This window comes from Panthera leo, chromosome B3 (assembly GCF_018350215.1).
Source record: "Panthera leo isolate Ple1 chromosome B3, P.leo_Ple1_pat1.1, whole genome shotgun sequence".
NCBI classification, from domain to species: domain Eukaryota; kingdom Metazoa; phylum Chordata; class Mammalia; order Carnivora; family Felidae; genus Panthera; species Panthera leo.
Window position 1 is genome coordinate 91071528 of NC_056684.1, and position 20903 is coordinate 91092430.

General features: G+C 34.7%; 1 long non-coding RNA gene across 1 annotated transcript in view; it reads left to right on the plus strand.

The window, feature by feature from the left end:
• Positions 1–1366: 1366 nt before the first annotated feature.
• The window catches only part of LOC122221311, a 116332-nt gene continuing 96795 nt past the window's right edge, over positions 1367–20903 (plus strand). The window contains exon 1 of the long non-coding RNA XR_006203154.1: positions 1367–1430. This is a non-coding gene — a long non-coding RNA (uncharacterized LOC122221311). The remainder of the gene's footprint in view (positions 1431–20903) is intronic.

Genomic DNA, 20903 nt, shown 5'->3' on the forward strand with positions numbered 1-20903 from the left:
GTTCCTTGCAAGCATGTTTTCATTATTTCAGGCCAGTCTGAGCATGTCTCTCTGACTTCCTATTCTGCAATCAGGCAAAGATAATCCTTTGCTTTTAGAGGACTCACTTGATTATGTTCGGCCCACTCAAGATAGTCTCCCTTTTGCCATATAACAACATAACCACAGGAATGAGATTTCAAAATACTCATAATCTCTTCCAAGAGTCAAAGGAGGTTTTCATACAAGGAAGAGCAGGGTCACTGTGATCATCTAAGAATGATACCTGGGGTGCCTGAGTGGCTTGGTCTGTAAGGCGTCCAAATTCGGCTCAGGTCATGATCTCGTGTTCGTGGATTTGAGCCCCTTGTTGGGCTCTGTGCTGACAACTCAGAGCCTGGAGCCTGCTTCAGAATCTGTGTCTCCTTCTCTCTCTCTCTCTACCTCTTCCCTTCTCGTGCTCTGTCTCTCTCTCTCAAAAATAAATAAACATTAAAAAAATAAGAATGACCCCTATCACAGTGGACAAGAGGAACTGACACATGTTATGTAACTTGCTATGCAATTAGTAATAAAGGTCTTTGTCTTTGAAAGAGGAACTTTGTAGTTTCTTCCAACATCTAGGAAACAGTATTAGTATAAATTGTTTGCTGAAAAGTAGGGTAACATCTCAGGCAATTCACCATTTTGATAATTCTTTTCACCAAAGCAATAGATAATGTACTATCTGGAGAGATGAAAAAATATATTTGAGAAGCTGATTGTTTATTTCTGCTTTAGGTTAATGATAATAGTAAGACTGTTTCTTTTTTTTATTTTTTAAATGTTTTTATTTTTTATTTTTGAGACAGAGACAGAGCACGAGCTGGGTAGGGGCAGAGAGAGAGGGAGACACAGAATCTGAAGCAGGCTCCAGGCTCTGATCTGTTAGCACAGAGCTTGACACGGGGCTCGAACTTGTGGACCGTGAGATCATGACCTGAAGTCAGATGCTTAACCGACTGAGCCACCCAGGCGCCCCAAGACTGTTTCTTTAAGACTGAGCCAACTGGCATAAATGGTGATAAAAGGATTCCAGAAAGGCAGAGGTTAGATGCTAGAATGTAACTTTCAGATGTAATTACCACCAGTATAAGTATATGGAGCACCTCCCTGAATTCTCATATTGGTTTCCCGACATGTGAAATGAGAGTAGAAATTGTAGTAGAAAGACAATATTGGAAACTTCTGAATGTGTCCTCCTGCCTCAGCCAAGATGGTACCTCAGATGTCTTCCTGAATCCCATCAGGAAATGCAGAGACTGGAAACTCCATCAAATACTGTAATGTGGGTTCCTTATCATATCCTCATTTATACCACTTGTCTAGATCCTGGAAGACTACATGAAACATGGAGAATGATGGCCAACTACTAGCAACAAGATAGTTCCCAAACCAACTGTGGTGTGCTGGTAAGAGTCACTGCCACATTACACACAGGAAAATATGTTCTTAACTATGCTTATAAATGAAAAAAATCACACTAATTATTTTTATGTGGGAAAGATAGCAGCATAGATAAACTGTCTTATTCAGGATTATGTTAATATTTTATTGTAAGAATATAGTCTTAAGGGAATTTGGTAGTCTTGAGCATTCCTGAGAACATCATGTTGATCCATTATATTGATGGTATTTTGCTATTATGGAAATTTGATAAACAGTAGGTGGTAGGTACTCTACATGCCATAGAAAGACCCATGTCTATGAAAAGATTGGAGATCAGTCTTAGGTAGATGTAGAGACTTGACAACTCAATGAAACTGTTAAGGCTCCAGTAATCTTGGTCCTGCTGAGATTTATGCTTTAAGTTAAAGGTCATGTTGCTGCCCTCCTGTTAAAGATTAAATATGTGTGTTCCACTCAACAAATTCATATGTTTAGATCCTAATGCCCAATGTGATGGTATTAGGATGCAAGTCCTTTGGGATGTGATTAAAGTATGAAAGGGGAGCCCTCATAATGGATTCATATTCTTATGAAAGAAAATGCTTTCTCACATCCTTTGCCATGAAAGACACAGCAAGAAGACATACCCATGAACCAGGAAATTGACCCTCACTTGACACTGAATCTGACAGCACCTTGATCTTAGGTCCTAGCCCCAAATTGTGAGAAATAAATTTCTGTTCTTATAAGCCATATAGTTTATGGTCTGTGGCACTTTGTTATAGCAGCCTGGATGGACTAAATGAAAGACAAATGAAAGATTCATGTAAGTGAAACAGCAATCTACCATCCCCCAGAAATGGTACATTTGAGGTTTATCCCAAACATGTACAGTTTTCATTTCATTTACCTCTATTGCACCAAAGTCTCTTTCTCAAATTGCATCTGGGTTCTAAGGAAGGGGAAGCAAAAGTAGCTCAGTCTGGTTAAAAGGTGGGTTGATCCAATATGATGTACTGAGTGGAAACTGGAGATGAACTGCTACAACAGTATGAGCTAAGTGAGGCATGGCTCAGAAGAATGTCGGTGAAGGAAATACTCCTAGTGGCAGAAATGTGAGCAGAACACCTAGTCAGTCATTTTTTCTGAAGGTTTAAATGGCTCAAATTAAGAACATTCACGGACTATTGGTGTGAGTAATGGCTCAACTGGTTGGCCAAAGGCCTAGAAGTAGAAATTTTAAAAGACTAAATGCAAGAAAGTTTGTGGAAAAGGCCTCTGTATAAAACTGTGTAAGCATAAAGTGGTAGGTCTTCGTATTTCATGTTTATGTCAACTAGAGTGCATTACCACAAGATTATTTCATGCATATAGAAAAGATAATTTTTCTATGATTCCTAGCCTTTCTCATTGGCCAGTACAGTGCTGTATGTCAAAAAGAAATGACTGATGTACTATCCTCAGAACTCCAAAAACATTGCTGTTGAGAATACGACTTATTTTGCAGAAGGATCATGATCATGGAATAAAGTTTTCCTAATCTAGCCTTTATCTTCTGGAAGCAGTAATTCTAGTGAAACAATAGATTGCACTATTTTATTATAAATAAGACTTCAGCTCAAAGAAATCTTCCTGGCTGGTTAGAGTAATATTCTTGAAGAAACAATAACTTCACAGAACCAGTAGCTAATATATTATGTTCAAATATATGGAATCAAAAGATAGAAGTATCTCTGGTCTCTCTAACAATTATTTCTAGTGCACCACTCTGAGAATTTTTTTCTTTTTTTTTAAATTCCTGAATCCTGTGTTTTTCTCTATCAGAGGTCAGGGGTCCTGGAACTAGGAGCAGATGAAATTGCTTCCAGTAGGGGACACAGGCAGATGTTGTAGTTATTATTACTTTGCAATCTGGGATCTCCATATGGAACAGCAGACAAAAGAATTTCTTTACTTGAGTGGATAATTGGCTCTGATGACCATAAGAAACTAGATTTGCTGTTACATTATGGGTGCAGGAAAGTGTATGGAACCCATGAAGCCCACTGTTTGGTCACTTAATTCTTCCATGCCTGATGATAGTGGTAAATGGACAGTTACAATAGTCATGGGTGACAATAAAACAAGTAGGGGTTTGACTTCTTCAGAATAATGTTTGATAGCAAGCAACCTAGAATTTCTGAAATACTAACCACAGATAAGGGAAATCTATCTTTGGTACTGGAGGAGGCAGAAAGTTTCAGCTTTGGAAAAAGTTGGAGCAATAAGGAATGCAGTTTGTTCCAATAACACTCCCAAGTTATGTCTTTTGTAGATAATGCAGACTGTGTTCCTAGACTACTCCAAGATTTGTTACAATTTTGGCTTCTTTCTGGTCTAAATAAGATTTTGTTTTGTTTTGTTTTGTTTTGTTTCAGTCACTTGAACTCAAACTGAATACTAATAGAAAATTCTATGTGTAAAAGAGATTGGTCCAGAAAAGCTTTTTTAAGTTAAAGAGCAAACAGATGGGAATGGAACACTAGGGAATTCCAATATTTAAGGTTTGTGTAGAGGATGAAGTCCCTAAAGACAATAAAATTGCTGAACCAGATGGTAATACAAAGCTAATGATGTTGAAATTATTAATCCAAAATAATATTTCAAGTAGGAAGAAGTGGTCAATGATGTCAGTTATCATAAAGAACCACATAAGATAAAGATATAAAATTATTTTTATTTATTTTTTCTTTAATTTGGTAATTACTAGGTATTTGGTTAATAGGATAGCTTCTCTGATTTTAAAACTCAATAATACATACTTTCCTTGCATTAATTTTGATCTTACTCCATTGATATATTTTCATATTAGCAGTATTTTTCTTTATACCCACTATTTTCAAGTGGTTCATATCTCTAATATCCTTTTCTATCCTTTTCTTGGAAAACTCTATGCTTATTTAATATTTTTAGTCTTGACATTCCATCAATCCATTTGAAAAAATAGAGATAGGAAATATGAGAAAAGAGGTATGAGCATAGATGTGTTAATATCCATATAATAATAATGAATAATCCAAAATGAATGGTAGTAGTAATATAGGGGTGAAAATATTTGAAGAAATAATGTTTAAGAATTTTCTCATGTTCGGGGCACTTGGGTGGCTCAGTAGCCTGAGTTTCTGACTCTTGGTTTCGGCTCAGGTCAAGATATCATGGTTTATTGAGTTCAGCCCTGCATCAGGCTCTGTGCTGGTGGTGTGGAACACGCTTGAGATTCTCTCTCTCTCCCTTTCTCTGTCCCTCCTCCACTTGTACTGTCTCTGTCTCTTTCATAAAATAAGAAACGTAAAAAAAAAAAAGAATTTTCTCATATTCAATGAAGATAAGAGACCTACTTATTGCCTTCGGAAAGTGAAAAAACAAACTATTTAAAAAAATATTCAGGGCACCTGGGTGGCTCAGTCCTCGGTTAAGCGTCTGACTTCGGCTCAGGTCATGATCTCACAGTTCATGAGTTTGAGCCCTGCATCAGGCTCTGTGCTGACAGCTTAGAGCCTGGAACCTACTTCAAATTCTAGGTCTCCCTCTTTGCTCCTCCCCTGCTCATGCTCTGTCTCTCCCTCCTTCAAAAATAAATAAAAAACATTAAAAAAATATTCAAAACCAGCATAGTGGAATTTAAAAACAGAACACACATCAATTAAAATGTGCATATTCTTTCCAACTACATACGAAAATGACAATATACTAAAAATGTACTTTTATACACTAGCAATTAATAACAAAAATGATAAAAAAACTATTTAAATTGCATCCAAATACATGAAATACTTGGGGATAAATTTAACAATATATGTGAGAAATCAAGCTCCTGACCATAATGAAATGATGTGTGGTTTTTTGGACCGAAACATAAGCAATTACAAAAGCTTTATCTGGCAAACATCATGGGGAAAAGCTGCCCTCCCCACACCAGATTTGGTGCACATCAAGTGCACTGCAGTATCTGAGGAAAGTTACAGTCAAGGACTGATATTCCCCTAGCTGGCCATCTTTTTATGCTTAGCTGCATTCGTAGTTTAGGTGCCTCCATTTGAAAGTCACCTGTAAGGGAAATTTGAAGACACTGTTCTCCATCTCACTCAGCTCTCAATATTTTTCCACTTCTATTCCTTTCCCCATCCCTATCACCTGTCTGTTTGTCCATAAAATTGAAGGTGTCTTTCTGGGGGGAGACTTTCTTGATAGTGTAACAATCCCTTCACCTTTCCATGTACTGATTCACCTGAGTGATATTCCATGCAGGGAAAATGGAACAGGAGGCAGTTGCCATCTTCTCTGTTTTTAGATTCTTGATTATACTGTGGCAGTAAATGATTAAAGGCTTGACTGTCACTTTCATTTTTGGCTTGTTGCTTTGTCTATCCTGATACCTGGCAACTCAAGCTCTCCCTCCAGCTCGGCTGAGCTCCTGGCAACGAATTTAAGACTCATACACTGAAAAGTACAAACATTTTTGAGAGAAATTAAAGAAGAAAAAGACATGTTACATAAAAGGATTGTAAAAATCAGTATTTTGAAAATATCAATTCTCCCAAATTAATTTATAAATTCAGAATAATCTCAAATTTCCAGTAAGATTATTGTTTTATGCACTGACAAGCAAATTCTAAAATTTATGGTAAGATAATAGATATAAAATAGCCAAAGTAATTTGAAGTGAATAAACAAATTTGAAATATTTATACCTGATTTAGTTATAGTATTCAAGAGAGTTAATTACATTAAGGAGAAGAGGTAATTACAGGTTACATTAAGAGGTAATTACATTAAGGATAGGTGTATATATATTAATGGAACAGATTATGTAGTACAGATATACTCACACAATCACTTCAAGTGATTTTTGTTGTTGTTCCAGATTTCTTTTAAATCGTCATATGAAACTGATTTTTAACTTCCAGAAAAGTTGAAAATAGGGCACTGACATTTCCCAAACACCCTTCACCCAGCCTCCCATAATGTTAACATCTTACATAACTGGAAATTTGTTAAAACCAATATATCAGTACTGGTAAAATACTGTTAATTATTGACTTTACTTGGATTTCACCAGATTTTCTATGCTTTTTTTTTTTTTTCTGTTCCAGGAAACAGTGACAGTTTCTCTGTCTTTCTTTGTTATCCACGATCTTGACACTTTTGAAGAGTGCCCTAGTCTCTGCTTTTCTGAGAAATCACAGGACAATTCAATTGTTTAATATGATTAAGTCATATTTAGATCTATTGAATGCTTTATATTTTGAGTTATTTTCCTGATAATAACTAAACAAAATTGAAGTCATTTTATTAGATAAAAATATTTGCCAACATGTTATCTCAAGTCTTTGTGAAATGTCCTTTATCACTTGCCAGGAAGTTACCATTTTGGCATCTCAGGCCAAAGTACAGAATACTAAATCCTTTTCATCCTCACCATCTAATTAACCAACTGTTCAATTACACGTTGCCATTTTCCTTCCAAAATCTCAAATTTCAACTAGAATAAGAGTTAAAACTACAACCTATGCCCTAAAATCTTCTAATTTTGTATAATACCTTTTGCTGAAATTTTTCATTTTCAAATGTTTTGATTATATAGACACCAAAGTTGTATAGGTACATAATTAGCACCTTGTTAATTTATATAAAGTCATTGCTAAATTACTTTCTTGTCAATTATAGTAGCCATTGAATACTGCATATTCAAGAACTAATTGTTGTATTACTAAGTTGCACCATCTTGTTTTTCTTTTATAATTCATTTTGTAACCCATATAGGTATCAACATAAAGGCAAATTAAAAGATTAAGAAAAAATAGTCTTTATCTATGCTTGTTACCAAAACCCAAGTTCAGTAGCCCATTGCTTGAAAAGCCAATACCCAACAAATGAGTTTTGAGTGGAATGGAATACAAGCTGTATTCAGGAGGCCAGCCACCTGGGGAAAAGGTGGACTCTTGTCCAAAGGCTAACCCCTAAGTTTTGTTCCTGGCCCAGGGATTTTTAAAGGGGTTTAGGGTAGTTAACCTGTTAAGGAAGCGTATTGGTCTATAACATTTCTTGATTACATGCAGATTCGATGGTACCAGCTATAGACATCATGGTGCTCAGAAGTTGTACCAGGAAGTCTAATCCCTCAGTGCCTAGGTGTTCTGCAAAAGGGGTCTGGATCCTTGAAGCCAGGGAGGGGTTGTGCATGAGAATCTAGTTTCCGTTTAATGACTGAGAAGTGCTTCATTATTATTTTTTTTTTTTAGGAAAAATGTATGATCTATAGCTATACAAAGAAAGGATTAGTTAATCGTGTGGGCTATGGGTACTTGTTAAAGCTTAAAGACTACTAGGTTGGCTGGAGGGGCCAAGGTGGCTTCATGCTCAGTAATTTGTTTTAGTTTAGATATAAATCTATCTTTTAGCCCTTCATGTGCAATTAGATATAAAGAGGTATTAACTTATTTTCATAACCACATATTTGACTTGAGTTTATTTGCCAAATTACATTTATAATAACCTGTCTTAGACTTTTTTTTTTTTAATTTTTTTTTTTAACGTTTATTTATTTTTGAGACAGAGAGAGACAGAGCATGAATGGGGGAGGGGCAGAGAGAGAGGGAGACACAGAATCGGAAGCAGGCTCCAGGCTCTGAGCCATCAGCCCAGAGCCGGACGCGGGCCTCGAACTCACGGACCGTGAGATCGTGACCTGAGCCGAAGTCGGACGCTTAACCGACTGAGCCACCCAGGCGCCCCACCTGTCTTAGACTTTTAATTAAGGCTATTGAGTACTATACTTTAAAAATCGAAATGTAACTTAAATACCATAAATTCATTCTTTTAAATTATACAATTCTGTTTGCTTTAGCACATTCACAAAGTTCTTCAACCATCATGCCATCACTCTCTAATTCCAGAATATTTCATCCACACAGTAAAGTATGTACCCATTAGCAGCCACTTCCTCTTCCTTCTCCTCCACTGTTTTTGGAAACCATCAACATACTCTTTTTATAGAAATGCCTATGTTGAATTTACATATACATGGAATTATATAATATGTGATTTTTGTGTCTGGTTTCTGTCATTTAACATAAATGTTAAAAAATTCCACCATGGAAGAGAGATCACAACCAACACCAAGAAACACAATTATTAGAGAATATTGTGAAAAATTATATGACAACAAACTAGATGACATGGAGGAAATGGACAAATTCAAAGACACCCACACACTACCAAAACTCAAACAGGAAGATGTAGAAAATTTGAACAGACCCATAACCAGCGAAGAAATTGAATCAGTTATCAAAAATCTCCCAACAAATAAGAGGCCAGATGGCTTCTCAGGGGAATTCTACCAGACATTTAAAGCAGAGTTAATACCTATCCTTCCCAAACTATCCCAAAAAATAGAAATGGAAGGAAAGCTTCTGGACTCATTCTATGAGTCCTTGATTCCCAAACCAGACAGACTGCACTAAAAAGGAGAATTACAGGACAATATCCCTGATGAACATGGATGAAAAAATTCTTAACAAGATACTAGCAAATCCAATTCAACAGTATATTAAAAGAATTATACACCGTGATCATGTGGGATTTATTCCTGGGCTGCAGGGCTGGTTCAGTATTTGCAAAACAATAAATGTGATACATCATGTTAATAAAAGAAAGGATAAGAACCATAGGATCCTGTCAATAGATGCAGAAAAAGCATTTGGCAAAATACAGCACCCTTTCTTAATAAAAACCCTCAAGAAAGTTGGGATAGAAGGAACATACCTTAACATTATAAAAGCCATATGAAAAGCCCACAGTTAATATCATCCTCAATGGGGAAAGACTGAGAGCTTTCCCCTGAGATCAGGAACACGACAGGGATGTCCACTCTCACTGCTGTTGTTTAACATCGTGTTGGAACTCCTAGCCTCAGCAATCAGATAACAAAATGAAATAAAAGGCAAAAAAGTAAAACTTTCACCTTTCACAGAGGACATGATACTCTATATGGAAAACCTGAAAGACTGTATCAAAAGCTGCTAGACCTGATACATGAATTCAGCAAAGTCACAGGGTACAAAATCAATGTACAGAAATGAAGCAACCAATAATGAAGCAACAGAAAGAGAAATCAAGAAATCTATCCTATTTATAATTGCGCCATGAACCATAAAATAATTAGGAATAAACTTAACCAAAGATGTAAAACATCTGTATGCTAAAAGCCATAGAAAACTTATGAAGGAAACTGAAGAAGACACAAAGAAATGGAAAAACATTCCATGTTCATGGATTGGAAGAACAAATATTGTTAAAACGTCAATATTACCCAAAGCAATCTATGCATTCAATGCAATCCCAATTAAAATTGCACTGGCATTCTTCACAGAGTTAGAATAATCCTAAAATTAGGATGGAACCACAAAATACCCTGAATAGCCAAAGCGATTTTGAAAAAGAAAACCAAAGCAGGAGGCATCACAATCCCAGACTTTAAGCTTCTATTACAAAGCTGTAATCATCAAGCCATTATGGTATTGGCACAGAAACAGACACATAGATAAGTGGAATAGAGAACCCAGAATTGGACCCAAAAATGTATGGCCAGTGAATCTTTGACAAAGCAGGAAAGAGTATCCAATGGAAAAAAGACAGTCTCTTTAGCAAATGGTGCTGGGAGAACTGGACAGCAGCATGCAGAAGAATGAAAATGGACCACTTTCTTACATCATATACAAAAATAAACTCAAATTGGATGAAAGACCAAAATTGAGAAAGGAAACCATCAAAACCTTCTTTGACCTTAGCTGCAGCAAATTCTTACTCAGCATGTCTCTGAAGGCAAGGGAAATAAAAGCAAAAATGAACTATTAGTACCTCATCAATAAGCTTCTGCACTGCAAAGGAAACAATCAACAAAACTAAAAGGCAACCAACAGAATGGGAAAAGATATTTGCAAATGACATATCAGATAAAGGGCTAGTATCCAAAATCTATAAAGAATTTACCAAACCCAACACCTGGAAAACAGATAATCCAGTGAAGAAATGAGCAGAAGACACGAATAGACATTTTTCCAAAGAAGACATCCAGATGGCCAACAGACACATGGAAAGATGTTCAACATCACTCATCATCCGGGAAATACAAAAGAAAACCACATTGAGATACCACCTCACACCTGTCAGAGTGGATAACATTAACAACTCAGGAAACAACAGATGTTGGTGAGGATGTGGAGAAACGGGAAGCCTCCTGCACTGTTGTTGGGAATGCAAACTGGTGCAGCTTCTCTGGAAAACAGTGTGGAGGTTCCTCAAAAAATTAAAAATCTACGACCCAGCAATAACACTACTAGGAATTTATCCAAAGGATACAGGAGTGCTGATTTATAGGGGCACATGTACCCCAGTGTTTATAGCATTGCTTTCAACAATAGCCAAATTATGGAAAGAGCCGAAATGTCCATCAATTGATGAATGGATAAAGAAGATGTGGTTTATATACATAATGGAATACTACTTGGCAATAAGAAGGATTGAAATCTTGCCATTTTCAGCAATGTGGATGGAGCTGGAGGGTGTTATGCTAAGTGAAATAAGTCAGAAAAAGACAGATATCATATGTTTTCACTCATATGTGGAATTTGATAACCTTAACAGAAGTCCATGGGGGAGGGGAGGGGAGGGGAAAAATAGTTTCAAACAGAGAGGGAGGCAAACCATAAGAGACTGCTAACTACAGAGAACAAACTGAGGGTTGATGGGGAGGCGGAAGAGAGGGGAAAATGTGTGATTGGCATTGAGGAGGACACTTGTTGGATGAGCACTGCATGTTGTATGTAAACGATGAACCACGTGAACTCCCAAATTCATGAGAACACTGTATACATTGTATGTTAGCTAACTTGACAGTAAATTATATTTAAAAATAAAGATTCCACCATGTTGTGGCATATATCAACACTCTATTTTGAAGTGTATAGATACAGTGTATTTTACTTCTTTTCATCAGTTGATGGACATTTGGGTTGTTTCCCTGTTTTGGCTGTCAAAGATAATACTGCCATGAACATTCTTGCTGTCCGCAACTACGTGGATAGAACCAGAGGGTATTATGCTAAGCTAAATTAGTCAGAGAAAGATGAATATCATATGACTTCACTCAAATGAGGACTTTAAGATACAAAACAGATGAACATAAGGGAAAGGAAGCAATAAGAATATAAAAACAGGGAGGGGGACAAAAACATATGAGACACTTAAATATGGAGAATAATCTGAGGGTTACTGGAGGGGTTGTGGGAGGGGGGATGGGCTAAATGGGAAAGGGGCATTAAGAAATCTATTCCTGAAATCATTCTTGCACTCTATGCTAACTTAGATGTAAATTTAATAAATAAATAAAATAATGCTGCAGTAAACATACATGTACAATTTTTCATGTGAACATGTTTTCAGTTTTCTTGCATATGTACTTAGGAGTGGAATTGTTGGGTCTGTACCAGCTCCATGCTTAACTTTATTGAGGAATTGCTAAACCATTTTCCAAAGCAATTGCAACATTTTATACTCCCACCAACATATATGAGGTTTCCAGTTGCTACACATCCTCCTGGACATGGACACTGTTATTGACTACCTTTTAATTATAGCTATTCGAGTGGCAGTAAATTATATCTCATTGTGGTTTTGATTTGCATTGCACAGATGACTAAAATTGCTGGAAATCTTTTTTCATGTGCTTATTTGAAACTTCTACACTTTTAAAACTAGTTTTCCAATATATCAGGAGAAATGTGGCAGGGCAGGGGTTAGAAAAGCTGACTTAAAAGTTAATTGCAGAATACTTTTAAACATCTTTCATAATCTCAAACCATCCAGTTTACATTTAGTCAGCAAAAAAATTTGGTCAATGTAAAGAAACAACAATAATAATAAAAACAATAAGAGCTATACATTTTAAAATCCCATTACTGTCCTTAGGAAAGAGTTTAGATACTGTGTCTAGATGAGCACTTGTTATAAAAAAGATTGAATCACAATGAAAATATTTATATTATCCAAACTTTCAGAGTCCTTTCAACCAAAGCTATTTTATTTTCACATTCATTAAGTTTATTCTCTCTATATTTACTCCATCAGGTCCATCATGACTTACACAATGCTATTTCCTTAGATCTGTTTCTTCATCTGAGTAAGTCAATGTAAATAGCATTCATATTAAATGGTTAAATATATATATATATATATATATACACACACATACATATATGTTATATATAAAATAATATGTGTATTAAAATATCACACTATTAAACCAAAAGCACCTCTCATGAGAGTCAAGGTTTTTTTTTTTTTAATTTTTTTTAATGTTTATTTTTGAGACAGAGACAGAGCGTGAGCAGGGGAGGGGAAGAGAGAGAGGGAGACACAGAATCTGAAGCAGGCTAGAGGCCTTGAGCTGTTAGCACAAAGCCCCACGCAGGGCTCAAACTTGTCAACTGTGAGATCATGACCTGAGCAGAAGTCAGATGCTCAAACAACAGCCACCCAGGTGCCCTGAGTCAAGGTTTTACATAGAAGAAGAATAATCTAATTGGCCACTAAGGCATGTAATAAATTTATAAACAAAATTTTTGCTTGAAAATTGTAATGAAACCATAGGTAATACTGAAGATAAAAAATGAAAAAGTATGGCATCTGACTCTTGATTCCTGCAAAGGTAATGATCTCATGGTTCATGAGTTTGAGCCCCGAGTTGGTTTTTGCACAGACACTATGGAACTTACTTAAGATTCTGTCTGTCTCCCTCTCTCTCTCTCTGCCCCTCCCCTGCCTGCACTCGCTTACTCACTCTCTCAAAATAAATAAAAGTGAAAATTAAAAAAATGAAAGTTATTCATCAATCTTTACTCTGAAATTTCAAGAGCTTTCATGTAAAGTTCACTTGGAAATACTTTAGATAATTCCTAAAGAATTGAGTTCCAACAGCTACAGAAGTTTAATTAACATGCTGTTGTTAACCAAACTTTATTTGGTACTGACTGCAAAAAAGTTAAATGAGAAATTGTCATGCTTAAGGTGTTAGATTTTAAAAAAATGAATTTTGGGGGGCACCTGGGTGGCTCAGTCAGTTGAGTGACCAACCCTTGATTTCAGGGTCGTGAGATCAAGCCTCAGGTCAGGTTCCATGCTGAGTATGGAGCCTGCTTAAGATTCACTCTCTCTCTCTCCCTCTGCTCCTTTTCCCCACTCTCTCCCTCTCTCTCAAATAAAAATAAATGTATTTTTTCTAAGTGAACTTTTTAAGAGTACCTAGATACCAAGAAAAATTCAAAGTTTTTCATTTAGAAGGAAGTTAGAGAACATATATATCACTTGTGCTCTCCACTATCACCTTCTAATGTGTCTATTTCTAGGGCATTGTATTGTAAGTTGCTTATACTCAAGCGTGCAAGAGTACTAAAACTGATCAATGATTAGTACTTTCAATTTTTTGCACTTGTCACTACACAGTTTAGCAATAGTTCATTTTTATCTAATACCTTCTACTTTTTAAGTTTTTTACTAATTTATCTTATATTTTGTCACATGCACTAAAATGTAGCTTTCGTGAAGGCAGGGTTTTTCTACTATGATCATAGTTCTATTCCCAATGTTTGTAAACATGCCTACCTCAGGTAGGTGTTCAATAATTATATATTAAATAAAATGAATGAATTATTCTGAGATTGAAAGTTAAATGTTATACACCTCACCACCCAACTTTTCATTCAACAAATATTCACTCAGCATCTAATGGGTTTTAAGTATTCAGATATTATATAGGAATACACAAATGAGCTTGTGGTCTTGTCCAAATGTTATTATTGAAATTTATGGAATTTTATCACTATGTGTCACACATAACAAACCTTAAATTTGTGCTATATAATGGAAGATTTTTGAAATAGGATTCCATTATGGATTAATGCATGCTTTCTATTTTGCTGTAAGACATATTTCCTGATTCTGACAAGGTGTATTAAATCACTCAATGGTAAGATAGAGTTTTTTTTCTCAGTATTTGAGTGTTTTAGTTACCAGGAATTACCTGTTTGGGTCACAAAGCTATTTATATCAATTGTAGGTGTTATTATAGTTAAAATAATTTTATTTCCTATGGACCAATGAGATATGGGTATAAAATAATACAAATTGTTCTTTCTATAGAAAATAGTTGAAATGTTTCTGAAAGATTGATAAATAGGACAAAATAAAATGCTGCTGGATTAGGTATGGGTAAGAATTTTTTAAAACTGATATTAAAAACTATAGAAAGTGATGTCAGATGAATATACTTCTCTACTTTAAGAAAAAATGAAAATTATATTTAAAGCACATACAAATAGGTCAGGTATAAAATTTTTATGATTCTCTGAAATTTAGTCGATCATATGCAGACTTTTGGGGTCTGATACAATAGACAGACGCTTTAGAGTGTTTAACATGAATTAAAATCTCACCTGTGCCATTCATAATCTATGAGTATCTACATAAAAATGGTTAATTTCCTAATCTTCGGTTCTCTAATCTGTGAAATTTTGTGATATTTCATGACTTAAAAAACATAAATTCCAAAACAAAAGCATTCAAAAATTAAAAGATGATGTCACAACATTTAATTATTAAGTTAAAGGTAAATTTTAAATCACCCAAAATGTTAATTATCCCAGAGTTTTCATCTTTGTGTTTCATGACAAGTATTTCAAACATATGTCAATTTATTTCAGTTTACTTTGACCTTGGTGGAATGGTTAAGAGTGTATTGGAGAGCACATTCATGTTGGGTGTTAGGGTATAAGTTGTTTCATATAAGCTCACTTCCTTTGTATAATTATGAATACTTTGGTTTTGCTAGTATGATCAAAATTGCCTTTGTTAATTAATATTTTAGGTATTGAATGCATGTTGAAGTATTCCCATAAAAACATTCACATATCTTTGTATTTTTTTCTATTAAAGTACTTACAAAAATGGTAGCCTATAGAGAATAATGAAATATTGGAAAATTCAATGAGTATTAGGAGGTAGTAATCAAATAAATAAGGCAATATTCTAATTTTATAGCAGGTTAACAGCACACGTCAAATCTGCCAATATAAAACTTTTATTTACTTAGATGGCATCAATAAATTCAGTGTATCCACATTAAACTTGTACTTATATATGTGCTTCATGAATATTCAAATAACAGTATTTTTAAATATATAAATACTTGCAGTGAAACTGAATATTAAGTATCCCTAGGTAAAAGCTACAACTTTTAATTATAATATATGACTAAATTTACAGAGAGGAGGTTTGAATTTTGACTTACTAAGGAGATTGACTTATATAAAATATAACTAAGGACTTGAATATTAAATACACAATATCTTTTCTAATCACTAATTCCCCCACATTCTTGTCAGAACGCAACAGAAAGTATATATGGAATGAAATGAAATATTAAATCTTGATGAAGTGTTTTAACTCTGTGTTTTTTTTTTTAATGTTTATTTATTTTTGAGAGACAGAGCATGAGTTGGGGAGGGGCAGAGAGAGGGAGACACAGAATCTGAAGCAGGCTCCAGGCAATGAGCTGTCTGCACAGAGCCTGACACTCAGAGCCTGACACGGGGCTTGAACTCACAAGCTGAATGACCTGACCGAAGTTGGTCGCTTAACCAACTGAGCCACCCAGGCACCCCTCTTGATGAAGTGATTTAAATCATACCATCTCCAACATGGTCATATATATTTTCAATATTCTTTAAAATGTTTAAATTTTTTTTAGTAAAATTTACCTTCTAAAATGATGCATATGATCTCATGGTAATTTTCAATGAGAAAAAACTCCATATCCCCTTTCACATTTGTATTTATAAACTAAACAATTGATCAGTAGGCAGATACCTATAAAAAAAAAAAAAAAAGCTCATGGCAAATACCCCTTCGATGTCAGGGCAAAGGGAGTTTGGTGTTTTATCTGTTTCCCTAGCCTATAAGAACAATGGGAGGAACAACAACAACAACAAAAAGACCTAAGTTACAGTATTGCTGAATAAGTATTGAATAAATGACTTACACTGAAATGATTAAGGTCAAAAGTAGGAGAGATGGAGAGAAGGAAAGAAGGAGAAAGTGAAGAGAAAGAGTCTTGTTTTGACTTAAGATAATGGTAGAAGCTTTGAGATTTTGAATATCTCTGAACCAATTATTTAGTTGCTCTCTTAAAAATGCATTTATCCTCGCTTAGAAAAGACTTGAAGTGGTGTTGAATCTCTCTACTAGCTTTTGATTAAATTTTCAATGATAAAGGATACCTGTCATATGTCACTGCTCAGTAAGGACATCATTCTTCAGTCCAGTGACAGAGAAAGTAAATGCAGAGCAATAGATAAAGGTCAATTTAATTATAGATACTAAGCTACATAAAATATTCTAATACTGCCAGTGCTTATACATGGATTATTTAAAAAGTACTCAGATCAGAGAAAACTACCTGTGCGACTCTGAGACTATTACCCACTATTAATTGTCAGGTGAGATTTTATTGATCTCATCCATCAACTTTTTTTCTTCTTTTTTTTTTTCAAATTTCTGAAACTAGTTGTTTTGGTACTGATTGTTCCTAAAGACTCTTGCTCACTTACTTCCCCTGTTGTGCTAATATGAACAGAGATTTGTAAGTATGCGCTGTTCTTCTAACATACTTGTCATTAGACGCAAAATAATAGCAATAGATCAAGAAACACCATAAGATGACAAAACATTGTGAAATTAAGTATTTTCATGAATTGAGTGATAGGATTTTAATAATACCCAACTGTTCTTTAAGATTACAATTTATCTTCCTTCCCTTGTACTGGGGAGAGTAATATAAAAGATAACACTGAAGATTATGTGCTACATTTTTACAAAAATCTTACTTTACCATAAATGAAATATGGGTATTCTTATGAAAGCCAGGAAATCTAGAATAATAAAGATAAAAAAATTTTTCAGGATGGATTGATAATTTTTTCCTAAGAGAAACTAATGAGAAAAAAATGACTAAGGAAAAAGGTGTTATTAACAATTTTACTTAAAGTTTGTTTAATTGTATGTGTTATTTAAGAAGTGTTGAAAAAGTCACCCCTATTGGATTCAGTGGTCCTAGCATGCTCCTGCCAAAATACAAATTCTCTTAAATAATAGGATGAAAAGAGAAAGATACAAAAATATTAAAATTTAGGACTATAGCCTCTAGTCTGTTAAGGATATACTGAATGTCTGCTGAATGAGCAAATATTTAAACTCACCAATATTTATATTCGAATGTATAAAACATTTGGAATTTGCTAGTCAAAAAATTAACTTATATTGTGTTGAAGCTCTCCTATTATTTTGGATTAGATGGTGGGTACATGACTATATTTTTTCCCCAAAATTATGGAATTGTATGCTTAAAAGGGTAAATCATACTCTAAGTAATTTCTCAATAAAAACGTATAAATTGTAAATTGATTTTAACATTCACTTATAGATCAGACTCTATATATGTAATAGGAAAAATCTTTCTATGCAAATGAATTGCATAGAATTATTTTGCCATTTAAATAATGACATTAATTTTTGAGAGATAGTTTTTAAAAACACATTTTAACCTTTTATATTTAAAATACTGTTTCAAAGATCAAACTATTGACTTACTATATGAAATGATTTTAAATATTTATATAGTAAATGTACTTGGTATGAATATTTTTCCTTAATTCCCTCGATAAGTGTTTTTTTTTCCCCAAGAGACTAAAATATTAAATATCACAGACTGTTTCCTGGCTATCATATCCAACTATTATTTCTCATAATTTTACAACGTAATTATACTTTTAATTATTGGAATTCTGTAATATATAATTCAGTTTTATTCAGGAATTGTCTTGCACTTATAGAAAAGTGCAGTAAATTGGGGCGCCTGGGTGGCGCAGTCGGTTAAGCGTCCGACTTCAGCCAGGTCACGATCTCGCGGTCCGTGAGTTCGAGCCCCGCGTCAGGCTCTGGGCTGATGGCTCGGAGCCTGGAGCCTGTTTCCGATTCTGTGTCTCCCTCTCTCTCTGCCCCTCCCCCGTTCATGCTCTGTCTCTCTCTGTCCCAAAAATAAATAAAAAACGTTGAAAAAAAATTAAAAAAAAAAAAAAAAAAAGAAAAGTGCAGTAAAGAGAACTAGGTCATAATTTTGAAGTACTCAGTCCTCCTGTGTGTCAAAGAGTTTGTGTAGGTGCATTGGCTTCTTTCCCTTCTAGCTTCTGGTGACTTCCCTCAGTCCTTGGCATTGTCTGGCTTAGCAGCTGCGTAGGTCTGTCTTCATATTCCCATGGCCTTATTTTTTTGTGTCTTTGTGTTTTCTCCTCTTCTAATAAGAACACCAGTCATTGAATTTGGGGCCCACACTAGATCCAATGTGATACTCTCTTAAGATCCTTAGCCAATTACATTGTCAAAAACCCTAATGATAAGTAAAGTGACATTCTATGATTCATTGTGCACATGATTTTTTTTTGGTGGGGGGAGTCCTATGATAGAATTGAAATGATTTATTTTTAAATGTTTGATAGAATTCATTAGTGAAATATGAATACATTTTGGGAAGGTTTGTTTCTCTAAGACTTTGTTTAGAGTAGTTCTAGGTTCACAGGAAAATGTAGAGGAAGGTCAGAGATTTCTCATACTCTCTGCCCCCATACATGCAGTCTCCTCCATTATCAACAGCTCCTGAAAGAATGGTGCATTGTTTATAACAATGAATCTACTTTGACAAATTTTAATCACCAAAAGTTGATACTTTACATTAGGGTTCATGCTTGGTATTGTACATGCTATGGGTTTGGACAAATATATAATGGCATGTATCCATTTTCACAGTACCACAAAGAATATATTCATGGTGTTAAAAATCCTCTGTTCCCTATCTAGTCATCCCTCCTATCCCTGAAACCCTGACAGCCACTGATCTTTTTTCTGTTTCCATAGTTTTGCTATCTCCAGAATGTCATATAGTAAGAGTTCTACAGTATATGGCCTTTTCAGAGAATTGGCTTCTTTCACTTAGTAATATAAAATTAAGTTTCCTCCCTGTATTTTCATGGCTTCATAGCTCATTTCTTTTGAGCACAGAATACTATTCCATTGTCTGGATGTACCATGGTTTATTTATCCATTCACCAACTACAGGATATCTTGGTTGTTTTGAAGTTTGGGCAGTTATGGTTAAAGATGTAAATATCCAAGGGAAACTTCTGTGTGGACATAAGTTCTGGAAAGGTTTTTAAATAACAAATGCAATACATGTAATTTTTAAAGAACTAGACATATTTTCTGTTTCCTGTGAGGCAGTTTTAGTTATTTGTGCTCTTCAAGGGTTTCATCCATCTCATCAACTTTTTTACATTTTTTGACTATCAATAATCAATAGATTAGGAAATCCAAAGGTCACAATTGCATCACTTATTATTTTATAACATTGATATTTCCTAATGTTTACTCATTCTCAATTGATAGGTGTTATTTATACAAGATTCCTGGTCATGAGCTACAGGACCCAAGCAAAGTTATTATTATAAATGAATATTTTTATCTAAGACTTTATTGGTTTATAATGTTATTTTCCTGTTAATATATCATCACTAATACTTTTTAAAACCTTGTTCCTAGAATAATAAAATGAGTTCCAGAGCTTTGCCTTATTTTTTTATTCTATAACCATGTTTTTGTAACATCTAGACTTCTGTGGTCTAAATGTTGAGCATGTTCCCAGCTTAAGATATATGGTTCTGGTATTTGAAGGGGACATTATTTACTTAATTTTAATGTTTCTAGGAATAATATTTTCTATTTTCAAAAAGGTGTTAAGTATTTTTCTAGTAATTTCCTCTTTTCATCCATGTTTTTGTATGTCAGAAAATAGTATACATAATATTCTCTCAGTATCTGTTTAATCTCTATAGTAACTGGGTGTCTCTCTTTTAACATTTAATACTCTGTATAAACCCTGACCATTTTTTTGTATTCAGAATATAGAGACTTTTCTATATGATAATTTTTTTCCAGATAATCAATTTTGTTGACTATCTATGTTAGATATGTGATTACATTCTACTAATTTCTGCACTTGTATTTAATATTTTCTTCCTCATAATTCCTTATTATATTGTTCTTTTTCTTATTTCTTTTGAGTGTGAGACAAAGTGCGAGTGAGGGAGGGGCAGAGAGAGAGGGAGACACAGAATCCAAAGCAGGCTCCAGACCATGAGCTGTCAGCACAGAGCCCAACCCAGGGCTCAATCCCACCCACCATGAGACCATGACCTGAACTGAAGTCAGATGCTTAACCAACTGAGCCACCCAGTTGCCCCTTAGAATGTTTTTTTTTTCCAAAACATTCAAGACTATAACTTTTCATCTAAGAA